The sequence below is a fragment of the Tursiops truncatus genome, chromosome 13 (genome assembly GCF_011762595.2).
Source record: "Tursiops truncatus isolate mTurTru1 chromosome 13, mTurTru1.mat.Y, whole genome shotgun sequence".
Lineage (NCBI taxonomy): Eukaryota > Metazoa > Chordata > Mammalia > Artiodactyla > Delphinidae > Tursiops > Tursiops truncatus.
The window spans coordinates 35,819,234-35,827,535 of NC_047046.1; the positions used below are offsets into that span (position 1 = coordinate 35,819,234).

General features: G+C 39.7%; 1 pseudogene; it reads left to right on the forward strand.

The window, feature by feature from the left end:
- Window positions 1-6,011: 6,011 nt before the first annotated feature.
- On the forward strand, window positions 6,012-7,312 carry LOC101336745 (hsc70-interacting protein pseudogene; annotated as a pseudogene).
- The last annotated feature ends 990 nt before the right edge of the window (window positions 7,313-8,302 follow it).

Genomic DNA, 8,302 nt, shown 5'->3' on the forward strand with positions numbered 1-8,302 from the left:
AAAGGGCACATGTTGTATAATTCTATTTATTTGACATTCTTGCAAGCGTACAATCATAAGACCAATTCTTGAGAGGGGATGGTGATGTTAGGAGGATTTGTATAATAAAGAGCATGCGACCTTTATGGGGGTGAAGTAACTATTTTAAATCTCTATTGTGGTGGTGATTATACAACTGTCTACATTTGTCAAATGTCACACAGCTAATCACCGAAAACAGGAAATCTTAATACATGTAAATTGAGTGAAAATAAGGACACATTATATCAAATTTTGTTAGTTTTAGCTAAACTGCTTAGAGGGAAATTTATGGGATTAATGCATATATTTAAAAAAAAGAATTTTCTCTAATCAATGATCTATGCTTCAATTTAAGAAATAAGAAAAAGATAAGCAAATTTAATCTAAAGGAAGGCAAGAACAAAAGTAAGCATAAAAATCAATGAAATAGAAACAGAAAAGTGATAAAGAAAATGAGCTAAGATATAGACCTTCAAGATGGTGGAGGAGTAGGGCACGGAGATCAACTTCTTCCTCACAAATACATCAGAAACACATCTACATGTGGAACAACTCCTACAGAACACCTACTGAATGCTGGCAGAAGACCTCAGACTTCCCAAAAGGTAAGAAACTCCCCCACGTACCTGGGTACGGAAAAAGAAAAACGAAAAAAAGAAACAAATACAGACAGGGCCTGCACCTCTAGGAGAGAGCAATGAAGGAGGGAAAGTTTCCACACACTAGGGAGCCCCTTCACTGGCAAAGAAGTGGAGGTCACAGGGCGAAAGCTTCGGAGCCACAGGGGACGGCACAGCAATAGGGGTGCAGAGGGCAAAGCAGAGAGATTCCCGCACAGAGGTGCCGACCAGCACTCACCAGCCCGAAAGGCTTGTCTGCTCACCCACTGGACGGGTGGGGGCTGGGAGCTGAGGCTCGGGCTTCGGAGGTCAGACTCCAGGGAGAGGACTGGGGTTGGCTGCATGAAAACAGCCTGAAGGGGGCTAGTGGACCACAGCTAGACGGGAGAGAGTCCAGGAAAAAGTCTGGAACTGCCTAAGAGGCAAGAGACCATTGTTTCGGGGTGTGCGAGGAGAGGGGATTCAGAGCGCCGCCTAAATGAGCTCCAGAGACAGGCACGAGCCATGGCTATCAGCGCGGACACCAGAGACGGACATGAGACGCTAAGGCTGCTGCTGCAGCCACCAAGAAGCCTGTGAGCAAGCACAGGTCACTCTCCACACCTCCCCTCCCGAGAGCCTGTGCAGCCCGCCACAGACAGGGTCCCGTGAACCAAGGACAACTTCCCTAGGAGAAAAAATGGCACGCCACAGGCTGTTGCAACATCACACTGGCCTCTGTCGCCACAAGCTCACCCCACATTTCGTACCCCTCCCTCCCCCTCAGCCTGAGTGAGCCAGAGCCCCCGAATAAGCTGCTCCTTTAACCCCATCCAGTCTGAGGGAAGAATACACACCCTCAGGTGACCTACACCCAGAGGCAGGGCCAAATCCCAAGCTGAACCCCAGGCGCTGTGCGAACAAAGAAGAGAAAGGGAAATTTCTCCCAGCAGCCTCAGGAGCAAGGCTAAAATCTCCACAAGCAACCTAATGTGCCCTGAGTCTCTGGAATACCTGAATAGACAATGAATCATTCCAAAATTGAGGCAGTGGACTTTGGGAACAACTGTAGACTTGCGGTTTCCTTTCTGCATCTAATATGTTTCTGGTTCTATGTTTATCTTAGTTTAGTAATTAGAGTTCGTTATAATTGATAAGATTTTTTTATTGATTTGGTTGCTCTCTTCCTTTTTTATTTTTTATATATAGATATATACTTTTTTTTCTCTTTTTGTGAGTGTGTATGTGTATGCTTCTTTGATTTTTTCTGTATAGTTTTGCTTTTACCATTTTTCCTAGGGTTGTATCTGTCCATTTTCTTTTTTGTTTGTTTGTTTTAGTATAGTTTTTTAGCACTTGTTATTGCTGGATTTGTTGTTTGGTTTGGTTGTGCTCTTCTTTCTTTCTTTTTTAAATTTTTTTCTTACTTTTTATTTTTTTATTTTTAATAATTTTTAAATTTTTTATTTTAATTATTTTATTTATTTATTTTCTTTCTTTCTTTTTTTCCTCCCTTTTCTTCTGAGGCATGTGGCTGACAGGGTCTTGGGGCTCCAGCCAGCTGTCAGGCCTGTGCCTTTGAGGTGGGAGAGCTGATTCAGGACATTGGTCCAGGAGAGACCTCCCGGCTCCATGTAATATCAAACAGTGAAAGCTCTCCCAGATATCTCCATCTCAACACTAAGACCCAGCTCCACTCAATGACCAGCAAGCTACAGTACTGGACAAACTATGCAAAACAACTAGCAAGACAGGAACACAACCCCACACATTAGCAGAGAGCCTGGCTAAAATTATAATAAGGTCACAGACACCCGAAAAAGCACCACTGGACGCAGTTCTGCCCGCCAGAAAGACAAGATCCACTTCATCCACCAGAACACAGGCACCAGTCCCCTCCACCAGGAAGCCTACACAACCCACTGGGGGCAGACACCAAAAACAACAGGAACTATGAACTTGCAGCCTGCAAAAGGAGACCCCCAAAACAGTAAGTTAAGCAAAATGAGAAGACAGAAAAACACACAGCAGTTGAAAGAGCAAGGTAAACTCCCACCAGATCAAACAAATGAAGAGGAAATAGGCAGTCTACCTGAAAAAGAATTCAGAGTACTGACAGTAAAGATGATCCAAAATCTTGGAAATAGAATGGAGAAAATACAAAAATGTTTAAGAAGGACCTAGAAGAACTAACGAGCAAACAAACAATGGTGAACAACACAATAAATGAAATTAAAACTTCTCTAGAAGGAATCAATAGCAGAATAACTGAGGCAGAAAAACGAATAAGCAACCTGGAAGAAAAAAGAGGGAAATAACTACTGCAGAGCAGAATAAAGAAAAAAGGATGAAAAGAATTGAGGACAGTCTCAGATACCTCTGGGACAATATTAAATGCACCAACATAAGAATTATAGGGGTCCCAGAAGAAGAGGAGAAAAAGAAAGGGGCTGAGAAAATATTTGAAGAAATTATAGTTGAAAACTTACCTAATACGAGAAAGGAAATAGTCAATCAGTCCAGGAAGCACAGGGAGTCCCATACAGCATATGTACAAGGAGAAACATGCCAAGAAATGTATTAATCAAACTATCAATAATTAAATACAAAGAAAAAATATTAAAAGCATCAAGCATAAAACAGCAAATAACAAGGAAATCCCCATAAGATTAACTGCTGATCTCTCAGCAGAAACTCTGCAAGCCAGAAGGGAGTGGCAGGACATATTTAAAGTGTCCTTTGACAGGAAAGGGAAAAACCTACAACCAAGATTACTCTACCCAGCAAGGATATTGTTGAGATTCAACGGAGAAATTAAAACCTTTAGAGACAAGCAAAAGCTAAGAGAATTCAGCACCACCAAACCAACTTTACAACAAATGCTAAAGGAACTTCTCTAGGCAAGAAACACAAGGGAAGGAAAAGACCTACAATAACAAACCCAAAACACTTGAGAAAATGGTAATAGGAACATACATATCAATAATTACCTTAAACACAAATGGATTAAATGCTCCAACCAAAAGACATAGACTGGCTGAATGGATACAAAAACAAGACCCGTATATATGCTGTCTACAAGATACCCACTTCAGACCTAGGGACACATACAGACTGAAAGTGAGGGGATGGAAAAAGATATTCCATGCAAATGGAAATCAAAAGAAAGCTGAAGTAGCAATTCTCATATCAGACAAAACCGACTTTAAAATAAAGACTATTACAAGAGAAAAAGAGGACAGTACATAATGATCAAGGGATCAATCCAAGAGAAGATTAACTATTTTAAATATTTATGCACCCAACATAGGAGCAACTCAATACATAAGGCAAATGCTAACAGCCATAAAAGGGGAAATAGACAGTAACACAATCATAGTAGGGGACTTTAACCCCCCACTTTCACCAATTGACAGATCATCCAAAATGAAAATAAATAAATAGAAAATAAATAAACATAAGCTTTAAATGGTAAATTAAACAAGGTGGACTTAATTGATATTTATAGGACATTCCATCCAAAAACAACAGAATACACTTTCTTCTCAAGCGCTCATGGAACATTTTCCAGGATAAATCATATCTTGGGTCACAAATCAAGCCTTGGTAAATTTAAGAAAATTGAAATTGTATCAAGTATCTTTTCTGACCACAACGCTATGAGACTAGATATCAATTACAGGAAAAAATCTGTAAAAAATACAAACACATGGAGGCTAAACAATACACTACTAAATAACCAAGAGATCACTGAAGAAATCAAAGAGGAAATCAAAAAATACCGAGAAACAAATGACAAAGAAAACACAATGACCCAAAACCTCTGGGATGCAGCAAAAGCAGTTCTAAGAGGGAAGTTTATAGCAATACAATCCTACCTCTAGAAACAAGGAACATCTCAAATAAACAATCTAACCTTACACCTAAAGCAATTAGAGAAAGAAAAACAAAAAACCCCCAAAGTTAGCAGAAGGAAAGGAATCATAAAGATCAGATCAGAAATAAATGGAAAAGAAATGAAGGAAACAATAGCAAAGATCAATAAAACTAAAAGCTGGTTCTTTGAGAAGATAAACAGAATTGATAAACCATTCGCCAGACTCATCAAGAAAAAAAGGGAGAAGACTCAAATCAATAGAATTAGAAATTAAAAAGGAGAAGTAACAACTGACACTGCAGAAATACAAAGGATCATGAGAGATTACTACAAGCAACTATATGCCAATAAAATAGACAACCTGGAAGAAATGGACAAATTCTTAGAAAAGTACAACCTTCTGAAACTGAACCAGGAATAAATAGAAAATATAAACAGACAAATCACAAGCACTGAAATTGAGAGTGTGATTAAAAATCTTCCAACAAACAAAAGCCCAGGACCAGATGGCTTCACAGGCAAATTCTATCAAACATTTAGAGAAAAGTTAACACCTATCCTTCTCAAACTCTTCCAGAATATAGGAGAGGGAGGAACTTTCCCAAACTCATTCTAAGAGGCCACCATCACCCTGATACCAAAACCAGAAAAAGATGTCACAAAAAAAGAAAACTACAGGCCAATATCACTGATGAACATAGATGTAAAAATCCTCAACAAAATACTAGCAAACAGTACATTAAAAGGATAATACACCATGATCAAGTGGGTTTTATCCCAGGGATGCAAGGATTCTTCAATATATGCAAATCAAACAGTGTGATAAACCATATTAACAAACTGAAGGAGAAAAACCATATGATCATCTCAATAGATGCAGAAAAAACTTTTGACACAATTCAACACCCATTTATGATAAAAACCCTCCAGAAAGTAGGCATAGAGGGAACTTACCTCAACATAATAAAGGCCATATATGACAAACCCACAGCCAACATCGTTCTCAATGGTGAAAACTAAGATCAGGAACAAGACAAGGTTGCCCACTCTCACCACTATTATTCAACATAGTTTTGGAAGTTTTAGCCACAGCAATCAGAGAAGAAAAAGAAATAAAAGGAATCCAAATCAGAAAAGAAGAAGTAAAGCTGTCACTGTTTGCAGATGACATACTATACATAGAGAATCCTAAAGATGCTACCAGAGAACTACTAGAGCTAATCAATGATTTTGGTAAAGTAGCAGGATACAAAATTAATGCACAGAAATCTCTTGCATTCCAATGAACTAATGACAAAAAATCGGAAAGAGAAATTAAGGAAACACTCTCATTTACCATTGCAACAAAAAGAATAAAATACCTAGGAATAAACCTACCTAAGGAGAGCACTGGTTCTGAGTGAATATAAGAATGCGTGCATAGAGAGGTGTGCATGGAGACGCAAGCAACAGCATGAACAGCCACACTTCTAGAAGATTCTAGCCAGTGTGCAGGAAAGCGGCAGAGAGTAGGAATGAATGGGAGAAGGACCCAGGGTCACGAGACCGTTGGGTGGGCAGAGCCAGCGGCCAGGGAGGTTCTAGTCTGTTCTGCCTCACAGCAGCCGCCCCCTCTATGCTGTCACGCTGAGCTAGCACCTGGGCCTGGGATTGGGCCTCAGCCTCCGCCGCGCCTGCCACCTCCTGCTGCCTCCCGCTGCCTCCAGATCATAGACACCCTCAAAGTGAGTGAGCTTCGAGCCTTCGTGAAAATGTGCAAGCAGGATCCAAGTGTTCTGCACACGGAGGAAATGTGCTTCCTGAGGGAGTGGGTGGAGAGCATGGGGGGTAAAATACCACCTGTTACTCATAAAACTAAATTGGAAGAAAATACCAACGAAGAAAAAACGGTAAAAAGGAGGAGGAAAACAAAGACAGACGAACCATCAAGTGAGGAAAGTGATCTAGAAATTAACAATGAAGGTGTGATTGAACCAGACCCTGATGCTCCTTAAGAAATGGGAGATGAAAATGTAGAGATAACTAAGGAGATAATGGATCAGGCAAATGATAAAAAAGTGTCTTCCATTGATGCCCTAAATGATGGTGAACTACAGAAAGCCATTGACTTGTTCACAGATGCAATCAAGCGAAATCCTCGTTTGGCCATTCTGTATGCCAAGAGATCAAGTGTCTTCATCAAATTACAGAAGCCAAATGCTGCCTTCCGAGACTGCGACACAGCTATTGAAATAAATCCTGATTCTGCTTAGCCATACAAGTGGCGAGGGAAAGCACACAGACTTTTGGGCCATTGGGAAGAAGCTGCCCATGATCTTGCCCATGGCTGTAAACTGGATTATGATGAAGATACTAGTGCAATGCTGAAAGAAGTTCAACCAAGGGCCCAGAAAATTGCTGAACACAGGAGAAAGTATGAGCGAATACATGAAGAGCGAGAGATCAAAGAAAGAATACAAAGGGTCAAGAAGGCTAGGGAAGAACATGAGAGAGCTCCGAGGGAGGAAGAAGCCAGACGACAATCAGGGGATCAGTATGGCTCTTTTCCAGGTGGCTTTCCTGGCAGAATGCCTGGTAATTTTCTTGGAGGAATGCCTGGAATGGAAGGGAGCATGCCTGGAATGACAGGAATGCCTGGGCTCAATGAAATTCTTAGCAATCCAGAGGTACTTGTATGGTTATACAGGATCCAGAAGCTATAGTGGCCTTCCAGGATGTGGCTCAGAACCCGGGAAATATGTCAATATATCAGAACAACCCAAAGGTTATGAATCTTATCAGTAAATTGTCGGGCAAATTTGGAGGTAAAGCATAATGCCCTTCTGACAAATAAAGTCCCTGCTGAAGGAAAAGCAACTTAGATCACCTAATGGATGTTGCAATAATACAAACCAGTGTACCTCTGGCCTTCTCATGAAGAAAGCTGGGGTGCTTTGAAGATAATCCCTACCCCTCTGCCCCAAATGCAGCTGAAACATTTTACAGTGGTTTGCCATTAGGGTATTCACTCAGATAATATTTTCTTACTAGAAAATTAAAATTTTAAACAATTTTTAAAACTTAAAAATATTTAAAACAAATTAAAAGGGTGTCTTAATCCCTACATCTTTCTTTACTAATCATTTTGGTTTTTTCCTTTGAATTAATTAGGCAAGGAAGATACTTCAGTATGGAAGATTTATTGTTCAAGTTTCAGTGAAATAAAGATTTATTAGTGGGAAGAAAATGTAACATTTAAATATATAAAGTTTGAGTTCGATATATGGTCACTGAGGCATGTTGATTTGTCTTTTTAATTGCTTTATTTTTTTTTTTTTAATGACTTGCTTCCATGAAACTATTGGGGCCACCAGTATTGCAGTAGGACCTGCGTAGGGACTGGAAGTACTTGTCAGGGCAGCAGTAATCTTACTACATTTTATATAATTCTACCCTTGTACAGATGCACTTAAATCTTACACTGTGGTGAAGGGATGATTTTTATACTGCTGCAGTAAAATTGGATTACTTAGCTCTGTTTTTCTCTGATATCTAAAATAAATGCTTCATATTTCCACATGGGGGGAAAAAAAAACCTACCTGAGGAGACAAAAGACCTGTATGCAGAAAACTATAAGACACTGATGAAAGAAATTAAAGATGATACAAACAGATGGAGAGATATACCATGTTCTCGGATTGGAAGAATCAACATTGGGAAAATGACTCTACTACCTAAAGCAATCTACAGATTCAATGCAATCCTTATCAAGTTACCAATGGAATTTATCACAGAACTAGAACAAAAATTTCACAACTTGCATGG